The sequence below is a fragment of the Eriocheir sinensis genome, chromosome 1 (genome assembly GCF_024679095.1).
Source record: "Eriocheir sinensis breed Jianghai 21 chromosome 1, ASM2467909v1, whole genome shotgun sequence".
In the NCBI taxonomy this organism is placed as follows: Eukaryota; Metazoa; Arthropoda; class Malacostraca; order Decapoda; family Varunidae; genus Eriocheir; species Eriocheir sinensis.
Window position 1 is genome coordinate 18,872,890 of NC_066509.1, and position 8,441 is coordinate 18,881,330.

Sequence of the window (8,441 nt, forward strand, 5' to 3'; positions counted from 1 at the left end):
TAAAAACAAGCCTGACAAAATAAACTAATACAACTGCCAAAAACATCTAATAAAAACTAAACTGTAAGCAATGACTGTATGTAACTTACTGTATGAAATTGTATGCACGTAACTCTATAACTAAGTTCCTACTGATGATGGCAAAGTTATCGCTGTGCCAAAGGTGCCATCACTATTACCACCACACAGTGGCTGGCTGGACTGGACTGCCCCATGGCAGGTCACTCCCTCTCCAGGCTACTCAGGATGGACTGGAGTCTTGTGTCTTGTGAGGTGCGTTGCGTCCCTCCTTCCCGGGCCTGTCAACGAGAGACCTGCAACTAATGTATTCTAGACTGTACAGAATAACACGTTAATGCCTCCATGAGATTACGAAACAGGAAACCGTACTGGAAACATGCAGTCCATACCATACCCGGGCGTCTGAACGGTTAACAGCAGGTCCATGGGAGGGAGGCCTCGGTGGCTGAATGGACAGTGTGTAGTCGTGGTGAGCCTGAGGACCTGGGTTTGAGTCCCGCCAAAGCACGCCGACAATTTCCACAACCGTCACCGTGTGGCGGAAGATCACCCACAAGCTGCCCAGATCTTCAGTCAACCCTAGCTTCAGTGACTTGGTTCGGGCGGGGCAGCACGGGCCGGGCAAGTCACGCTGTACATAATATACGCTGTACATAATATCGCATGCTTCACTAACGGGCCAAGGTTGTCCCTCATGAAAGCATAACGGGCAGGACACAGAAAACTTTGATGGACTTAAAAACAAAGATTAAACAATTAGCTAATATTACACATGTGCAGTGTGACAGCAAAATGTTGCAATATAAGTATTACTAACTGGAAAAATTACTGGAAGGGAATTGCTGTCCCCTGTACTCTTTTCATCCAAATATTAGAATTCAATGAGGAATGAACTGTAAAGATTTGAAAACTCAGTATTGAGAGCAATTTTACAAGTCCCAACCTATGCAGCCTGGCGCCCCGGCCAGAGGCAGGAACACAGTATTGGCTCAACACTTCATGAAAGAAAGACACAAACAACTTGGCCACAAACAGATTCATTAAGGAATTAGAAAATGCTGACATGAAGTGGATCAAAATTTCAAATCTGAACTCAATATAAACAAAACACCACATAACAACCTGACAAAGATCAGTGTGGTAGAAGGACAAACGGAATGGTACACAACTCACTGGTTTCTTGCACAGGTAACTACTTGTTCTGCTCTTTACGACGAGTTCACGGGAAACGAGACAAGCGTGTCAAGAGTCTTGTGTCTTGACAAGTCCCGCCTTTCTGGCATTCACAGTGTCCTGCATGTCCCTCAGCTCCTTCAATGCCTGCCAGGAATTTATGACACCAATGTTTTGGGCAAAATGACACATAACAATAAAGAAATGCACTAAAAAAATCAAAACTCACCTAACACTCGGTAAAAAGGTGGTCAATTATGAGCCAAAGAGTTTGTTGGACACAATGCATCATGTTGCAGTCTCTACACACTTCACTGTAAGAACACTTTGCAATCCTCACTCACTCCGGCAGACTGTGCCAGCACGGGAAGAGTTCAACTTTTGTGCGTTCACACGGGAGTCAACACATTTTGGACTTGATAAGCAGTCCTCAAGGCACCACAGCAATGACCTGCCTCTGAGCCACTCTTGCTGGGAGGCTCCTCAGTGAGTCTTGAGTTCACCACGGCCTGATCACGTGTTGGACCAGTAATCTCCAGCAGGCACCCTCCCGACATGAGCAAGTGCTCTTTATCGTCAATCTCTGGGTACTGCCAGGACCTCACACACCACACACCCCATCCCCCTTGCTCAGGGGGGGACAGTAACCGCTCCTCGTCGACGGAGAGAATCCGGCCTGAGCGGGCTCGAACTGGCGCCCTGTCAGGCCGTGAAGCCTGGATCGCAGTGCTTTAACCAGTGTCAACCCTGTCGTGAGAGGTCACTGTCCTGCGCGGGGAGTCAGTGCAGGCTGTGGCTGGCCGGTGGTCAAGCTGAGCTATTGGTCGCAGGAAAGGAAAAGAAATGTATAAAATAGTTGTTGCATGAGATAAAATGCACTACTACCAGTAATGGACCAAAACCTTGTGTGTCCTGATGTGGACTTGCATTCATGGAAATGTTGCAGACTGTGAATTCCATTAACTTAAAATTCCCATGAGGAATAATAGTAAAAGGTGCACTTGCATTTTCAGCCTCTATGAAAACCTACAAAAGTATCAAACAATGGTGTGACACATTTAACAGTATGAGGCTGGCTCATGCACATCCTCTCCAGCATCTTCTGTACAGCCTGGCCTGAGGCATGTTTTTGACCTCCTAGCCGTGCTGCCCTCCCCTTCAGTACAGCCGCCCTCAGTCCACACGGGAACGGCTCCGTGGCTCACGCCACGCTCACCCTCTCATGGGAAACCCTGCCTTGGCAGCAGCTTGAGGCCCCCCTTGGGCTGGCTACAAGTGGCCTCCCTTCACCGCCCTGAGATGTCATGTAAGCCATGGCGGCTGTCCTTGGCTTGCTTGCACGAGACTTTTGATGAATCTCGACTCGCTGAGCTCAGCCTTGTTGGTAAGAAATGTTTCCTTCTCTGCATTGCACTTGACCGGACATGCGAAGGCCTGGCTTGAGAAAATGTTGCACAGTAATTGTGAATAATTTAGAGAAGTGCTGTTGGTTATTCCAGGTTTTTATGCAGTAACAGAAAGTAACTACACCTGTTCCATTTTTCCTTAAGGAATGATGAATCTAGTTTGTGCTAGATTAGAGTTCAGTAATCTTTCCCTGAGTGCAAGTTTGTCCAACATATGAAGAGAGTGTGTGCATGCTATGTAGATACTTGTATAAATGATACTTCATTATTTTCTCCTTCACTACATCAACCCATCTATTCATCCATCACTCTGTCCACCAATCATGTACTTCATATTTATCTGGCCCACAAATTTAATCTAATGTTAACCTGGTGGTGGTGGTGGTGGTGGTGGTAGGGACCATGTTTCTTAATGGTCCCTCCAAGCGAGAAAAATGAGAAAAAATCACCCCTCACACAAACCATTTCATAATATATATCAAAGCATTTGTGATCAGATTATGCATCATCCATTTTGGGGGGTTTATATCTGGGGGTGGAGGGGCCCTGATTCCATTACTTGCTGGGCTTCTCTCTGTGTTATCACACACACACACACACACACACACACACACACACACACACACACACACTATTGCTGCAATACATGTTCTGTGCGATTCCAAGGTACTGTGAAGATAAGTCATCAATGATTACAGTTCAATAATATTTAATTTAATTTCAATACTTATTGTTAATTAAAAAAATAGAGTAAAATACATGTAAATGTGTTTCATTTTGCTTGAGGTTCAAAATAGCTAGGTTTAGAGAATAGTGTAGGAAAATGTCTTCAACATATTCTAGTGACATTGGTACCCATGACAATGAAGGCTGTGCAACCTTATACATTAGGCTGTTAAATAAAGATGGACTTATAACCCAAGCTAGAGGAGCTTCTAGCTGAAGAGCCTTCACATGAGCAAGTAGTAGCCTAGCCTATCACCGCTGAAATACTAATACTTCCCAGCATTTTAGAATCTCATAAACGAGTAATAATAATAATGGAAACGGTTACCAGAGTGATGATTAGCAAATACAATATAAACAAAGAATGTGCTCACTTTTAGAGCGAGTTGGGTGTGATTCTAGAGTTTACCACGACAGGTTACATGGCTCACCAAAGGCTGGCTTCTGTTCATTACACTCTTGTAACACGTCCAGTCTGTGGCCTTGATGAGGCTGTGACATTGTGAGTCTGTAACAACAGCTGAAGGTCACAGCCAATAGTTTTGGCCACAGCTTCCCTCGCCGTGAGGTGGGCGACTGTTTCAGTCCTTGCAGCTGTGCCTCTCCCTGCACTCAAATGATACACTTTGTACCCCTTTGTGGCACGGTGCTACGCTTGGCACCGCCTCAAAATAGCAAAAAATGACCCGCCAGACACCGTGCTTTGAAGTCGGCGCGGTGCTGGAAGGGCCGGTGATGGATATCCCTCCCAAGGTGCAGGACTTTACATTTTCCTACAGTGAATAGCTGCACCTAACAAGCCCTTGTTGTCACCAAGTAAGGGAAGGCCTCCTCTACCTGCTGACCAAAGGGGAAGGGGATCTGTGCAGGGGTGTAAGCAGGGGAGGGAAAAATGTAACCAGATGTCAATTTGAAAATTGTGGCAATAATTGGGTTATGAGATTTTCACCTGCTGATATTTTTCCCTTTCTCTCTCTACCTGCTTAACATAGAGGCAAGCGCTTAGTGTTAGCAGGTAGTGGAAGGCTTCTTCTATCAGCTCACCAAAGGGAAAGGAGGTGGGGACAATAGCCTAAGCAGGGGAGGGAAAAATGTAAGCAGATGTCAAGTTGAAAATGGTGGTAAAATTTGGGTTATGAGATTTTTACCTGTTAATATTTTTCCCTTTTCCTCTACATCTGCTTTAAGAAGAGGTAAGTGCTTGGTGTCAGCAGGTAGGGGAAGGCCTCCTCTACTTGCTGACCAAAGGGGAAGGGGATCTGTGCAGGGGTGTAGGCAGGGGTGGGAAAAATGTAAGCAGATGTCAAGATGAAATTGGTGGCAAAAATTTGGTTATGAGAATTTTACCTCCTCCTCCTCCCCCGCCCCCCCCAAGGAGGTACTGAGGGGGGGGGGGGTATGGTGCCCGCCCCGACAGACTCCACCAGTCAGGAGATCAGATCCCAGTCCTCCTCGCTTTGAGTGTGCACCGTGTTGGCTGTCAGTACCTGCAAAGAAAGTGAGATGGCGAGAAAGTGAGCGAAGATTAGAGCAAGCGGATAGTGGGGTTGGATAGAGCAAGGATTGGGCTTTGATTAGGTACAAACGGATTGGCTCTATCTTTCTTAGAAGCGGAGCTATAGGCCTTTAACTTTGGGTCATGGAAAAAAAATCTGGAAAAATCTTATACATGTCATGAAAGAAAGTAAGATAGTGAGAAAGTGAGCAAGGATTAGAGCAAGCGGAGAGTGGGGTTGGATAGAGCAAGGATTGGGCTTTGATCAGGCACAAACAGATTGGCTCTATCTTTCTTATGAATAGAGCTACAGGCCTTTAACTTTCGGTCATGGAAAAAAAATCTGGAAAAATCTTATACATGTCATGAAAGAAAGTAAGATAGTGGGAAAGTGAGCAAGGATTAGAGCAAGCCGATTGTGGGGTTGGATAGAGCAAGGACTGGGCTTTGATTAGGTACAAACATATTGGCTTTATCTTTCTTAGAAGTGGAGCTATGGGCCTTTAACTTTGGGATATGTATATAAAAAATGAAGGAAAAATCTTATACATGTCATGAAAGAGTGTGATAGAGAATTTGATATCAATTTGTTATCAGAACCTATCAGCAAAGTTGGTAAATAAAGTGAGATAGTGAGAGAGTGAGCGAGGATTAGAGCGAGTGGATGGTGGGGATGGATAGAGCGAGGATTGAACTTTGATTAGATGCAAACGGATTGACTCTAACCTAAATGAAACCCAAGTTATAAGCATTTAAAATCACCCATATGGTAAACTGAGACCAAAATATTAGTAAAAAAGTTAGAGAAAATGCAAGATAACTCTACATAGACATAAGACAGAGCCAAACACAAAACACAGAAAGATAGAGAAAGACTTCATCTATACACACAAATAAACGGAAAAACTCTAACTCAAAGGGATCCAGTGTTAGAAGCATTTAAAGTTCACACACATGATAATTTAAACTGAAGTAAAATTGAAAAAAGTTTAAGAAAATGCAAGATACCTCAAGATAGACATAAGATAGACCAAGACCCAAAACACAGAAAGATAGAGAAAGCCTTCCTCTACACACACAAATAAACAGAACTCTAACTTAAACAAATCCAGAGTTATAAGCATTCAAATCTCACACACACGATAATTCAAACTAAAAAAAATCGAAAAAAGGTTAAGAAAATGCAAGATAACTCAAGATAGACATAAGATAAGATAAGAAGCTGAAGAAGACAAGGACGAGGCTGGGCGCTGAGTGACAGTCTGGAGGCTGCCACCACCACCACCACCACCACTCAAGGTGAGTACAAGGAATGCCACAAAAGACTGGCCAAGTTAGATGAAGTGCAAGAAGCAATAGAGTTGAAGTACCTGAAGAAGAACTAGACCAACTTTTGGACCTGAATTTAGAGGCAAAGGTGTGCAGATACTACCAAGATAAGGGAGTTAGCAGCAGCTGGTACTGCTATAAGTCTTTATCTCAAGAATCACCAATGTCAAGTTGGAATTGGCAAAGTTTACTGGTGAAGTGAGCCAGTGGCAGTCCTCCTGGGATCAATATTCCTGTTCCGATGCAACAGACCTTCCACTAAGTTCACCTACTTGCTGTCATTGCCGGCGGGAGGGAGATGCCAGGAGTGTAGTGAAGCTCATACCAGTGCCCTGTTGCCTGTAACCTGCTACAAGCCAGAGAGGATTATCTTTGCAGGCACTGCTGAATGGTCCTGTCAACATCAACGTCGGTGGAGCGAAGGGCGCGGCACAAATTACGCGATGACATTCTAACACAGTTTGGAGGCGTCACAGTGCGAGGTGTTTCTGATCACCCGCTCTCGTGAACTATGGGCCAGGGAAGGTGATGGACAGGACTTAGACTGACATTCTTAGACAAGATTAGAAAGGTCTTTAAGGGAAAGAAGAGTAGTAGTAGTGAAGAACAGACAAGTGAAAATAAGAGTACTGGTTCTAAAGACAGGGTGTACTCCATGCTTCCTCCAAGCAAGAAAACTCTGTTTCTGTGTCAGGAAATTGTTATGGTGGAGTACTGGGATTGATGGCACTGTTGTCAGTGCTCAGGTGGTAATGGTGCAGACATGTTAGTACCAGCTTTGTGAAGAAGTGTAAGCCACAGTGGAGTAGGCCATACTCTGGTTGTGGTGGTCACAGTGGTGGAAAATGTCTTTGAGTTAAAGTTGTGGGACAGGGAAGTGGTGTCATTGCTGCCCTACCAGCCCTTGGCTAGGCCATATTCAGGGCTGGATTCCTTTCCTCAGGTTGACGATGACTACCACCATGATTCTCCCATTGATATATTGGTTGGGCTAGATCTCTATTGGACATTGATTTCTCCTGTAGATGCCTTCCATGTTGTAGCCATGAAGTCTGTCTGTGGTTACATCTTAATGAATCCACCTCTGTGTACTCTGCACCACAATTGTTGTGTCTCCTCTGCTTTGAGTAAGTTTTGTGGGGGTTAAGCCTAAGGAACTTGTTATGCCAAAGATGTGAGCGAATTTGAGAGTAGTACAGTACAGTTTGTGAATGGTCGCTAGGAGGTTGCACCACCATCGAAGGATCATTCTGCCAAGGAAAAGCTTTTGAGTAATGAAATCATAGTCAGTAGAAGTAAGCTAATGGCTAAGTTAGAGCAAGATAAGAAAGAGTATCAACAGATGGCCTCATCACATAATAGAAGAGGTGCCAAGTCAGGAAATTGCAGGTGTGGATCCCGTGTACTATATGTCTCATGGCCCAGCAGTGAAGTTAAGTGGTCCAGGTACCAAGACAAGGCCTGTGTCTGATGTCCCTTGTTACAATGGCTGTTTGTCCTCAGGCCCAGCACTCAGCCCTGACTTGGTTGAGGTGCTTTCGTCGTTGGCCCATTGCTATTATTACAGCAGACATAATTTGCAAATCAGTGTTCAAGAGAAGGATAGAGATGTTCACAGATTTTCACGGCCAAGAGACCACGGTACAATGCGAGACTCCCACGTTTGGTAACACAACCCGTCCATTTCTGCCACCATCAAACACCGTCTGGATAAGTGTCCCCAGACTAGTGTAGTGCAGGATTTGAAGGCTGACATGTACACAGGTTGAGTGGTTCTGCCACAGAAGCAGCGGAGAAAGTCTGTCAAGCACGCAGCATTTTTGCTGATGGCAGTATGGAGCTTACAAAGCTTGTGTCAAGTAGCTTGTCGATTACTTCTAAGTTACATGACAAGGTGCCTCTTTCAGGTGGTGCAGCTCACAGCAGGACAGTTTCTCCCTTGATGGCATCGTGTAGAAGTAGTCTCCACTAAGCCAAGCATCCTTAGTGTGAGATCTGTGACCCTTTAGGATTAATTAGTCCATTTGTTATGTAGGCCAAGATACTTTTTCAGGAACTCTAGAAACTGGGTCTGACTTGGGATCAAGAAATACCATCAGGGTTGAAGTTAAAATTTCAGAAATGGCTCCTTAGTCGTCAACACTCCAAGAACTTTCATATGTGATTTTCCAGGAGAGGCTCAGGAGAAGCTTAGTCATGTGGAGCTGCATGGGCTTGATGATGCCTCACACCTGCGAGTACCTGTGGAGAACATCAGGTGTCACTAGTATCCTCCAGAGTTGTGCGCCCAG

General features: G+C 44.8%; 1 long non-coding RNA gene across 1 annotated transcript; it reads right to left on the reverse strand.

Moving 5' to 3' along the window:
* Window positions 1-15: 15 nt before the first annotated feature.
* On the reverse strand, window positions 16-7,277 carry LOC126995742 (uncharacterized). Its single transcript, XR_007750672.1, has 3 exons — window positions 4,674-7,277; window positions 1,195-2,011; window positions 16-652 (listed from the first exon to the last, which is right to left on the reverse strand). It is a non-coding gene; the product is annotated as an uncharacterized LOC126995742 (long non-coding RNA).
* Between the last annotated feature and the right edge of the window lie 1,164 nt (window positions 7,278-8,441).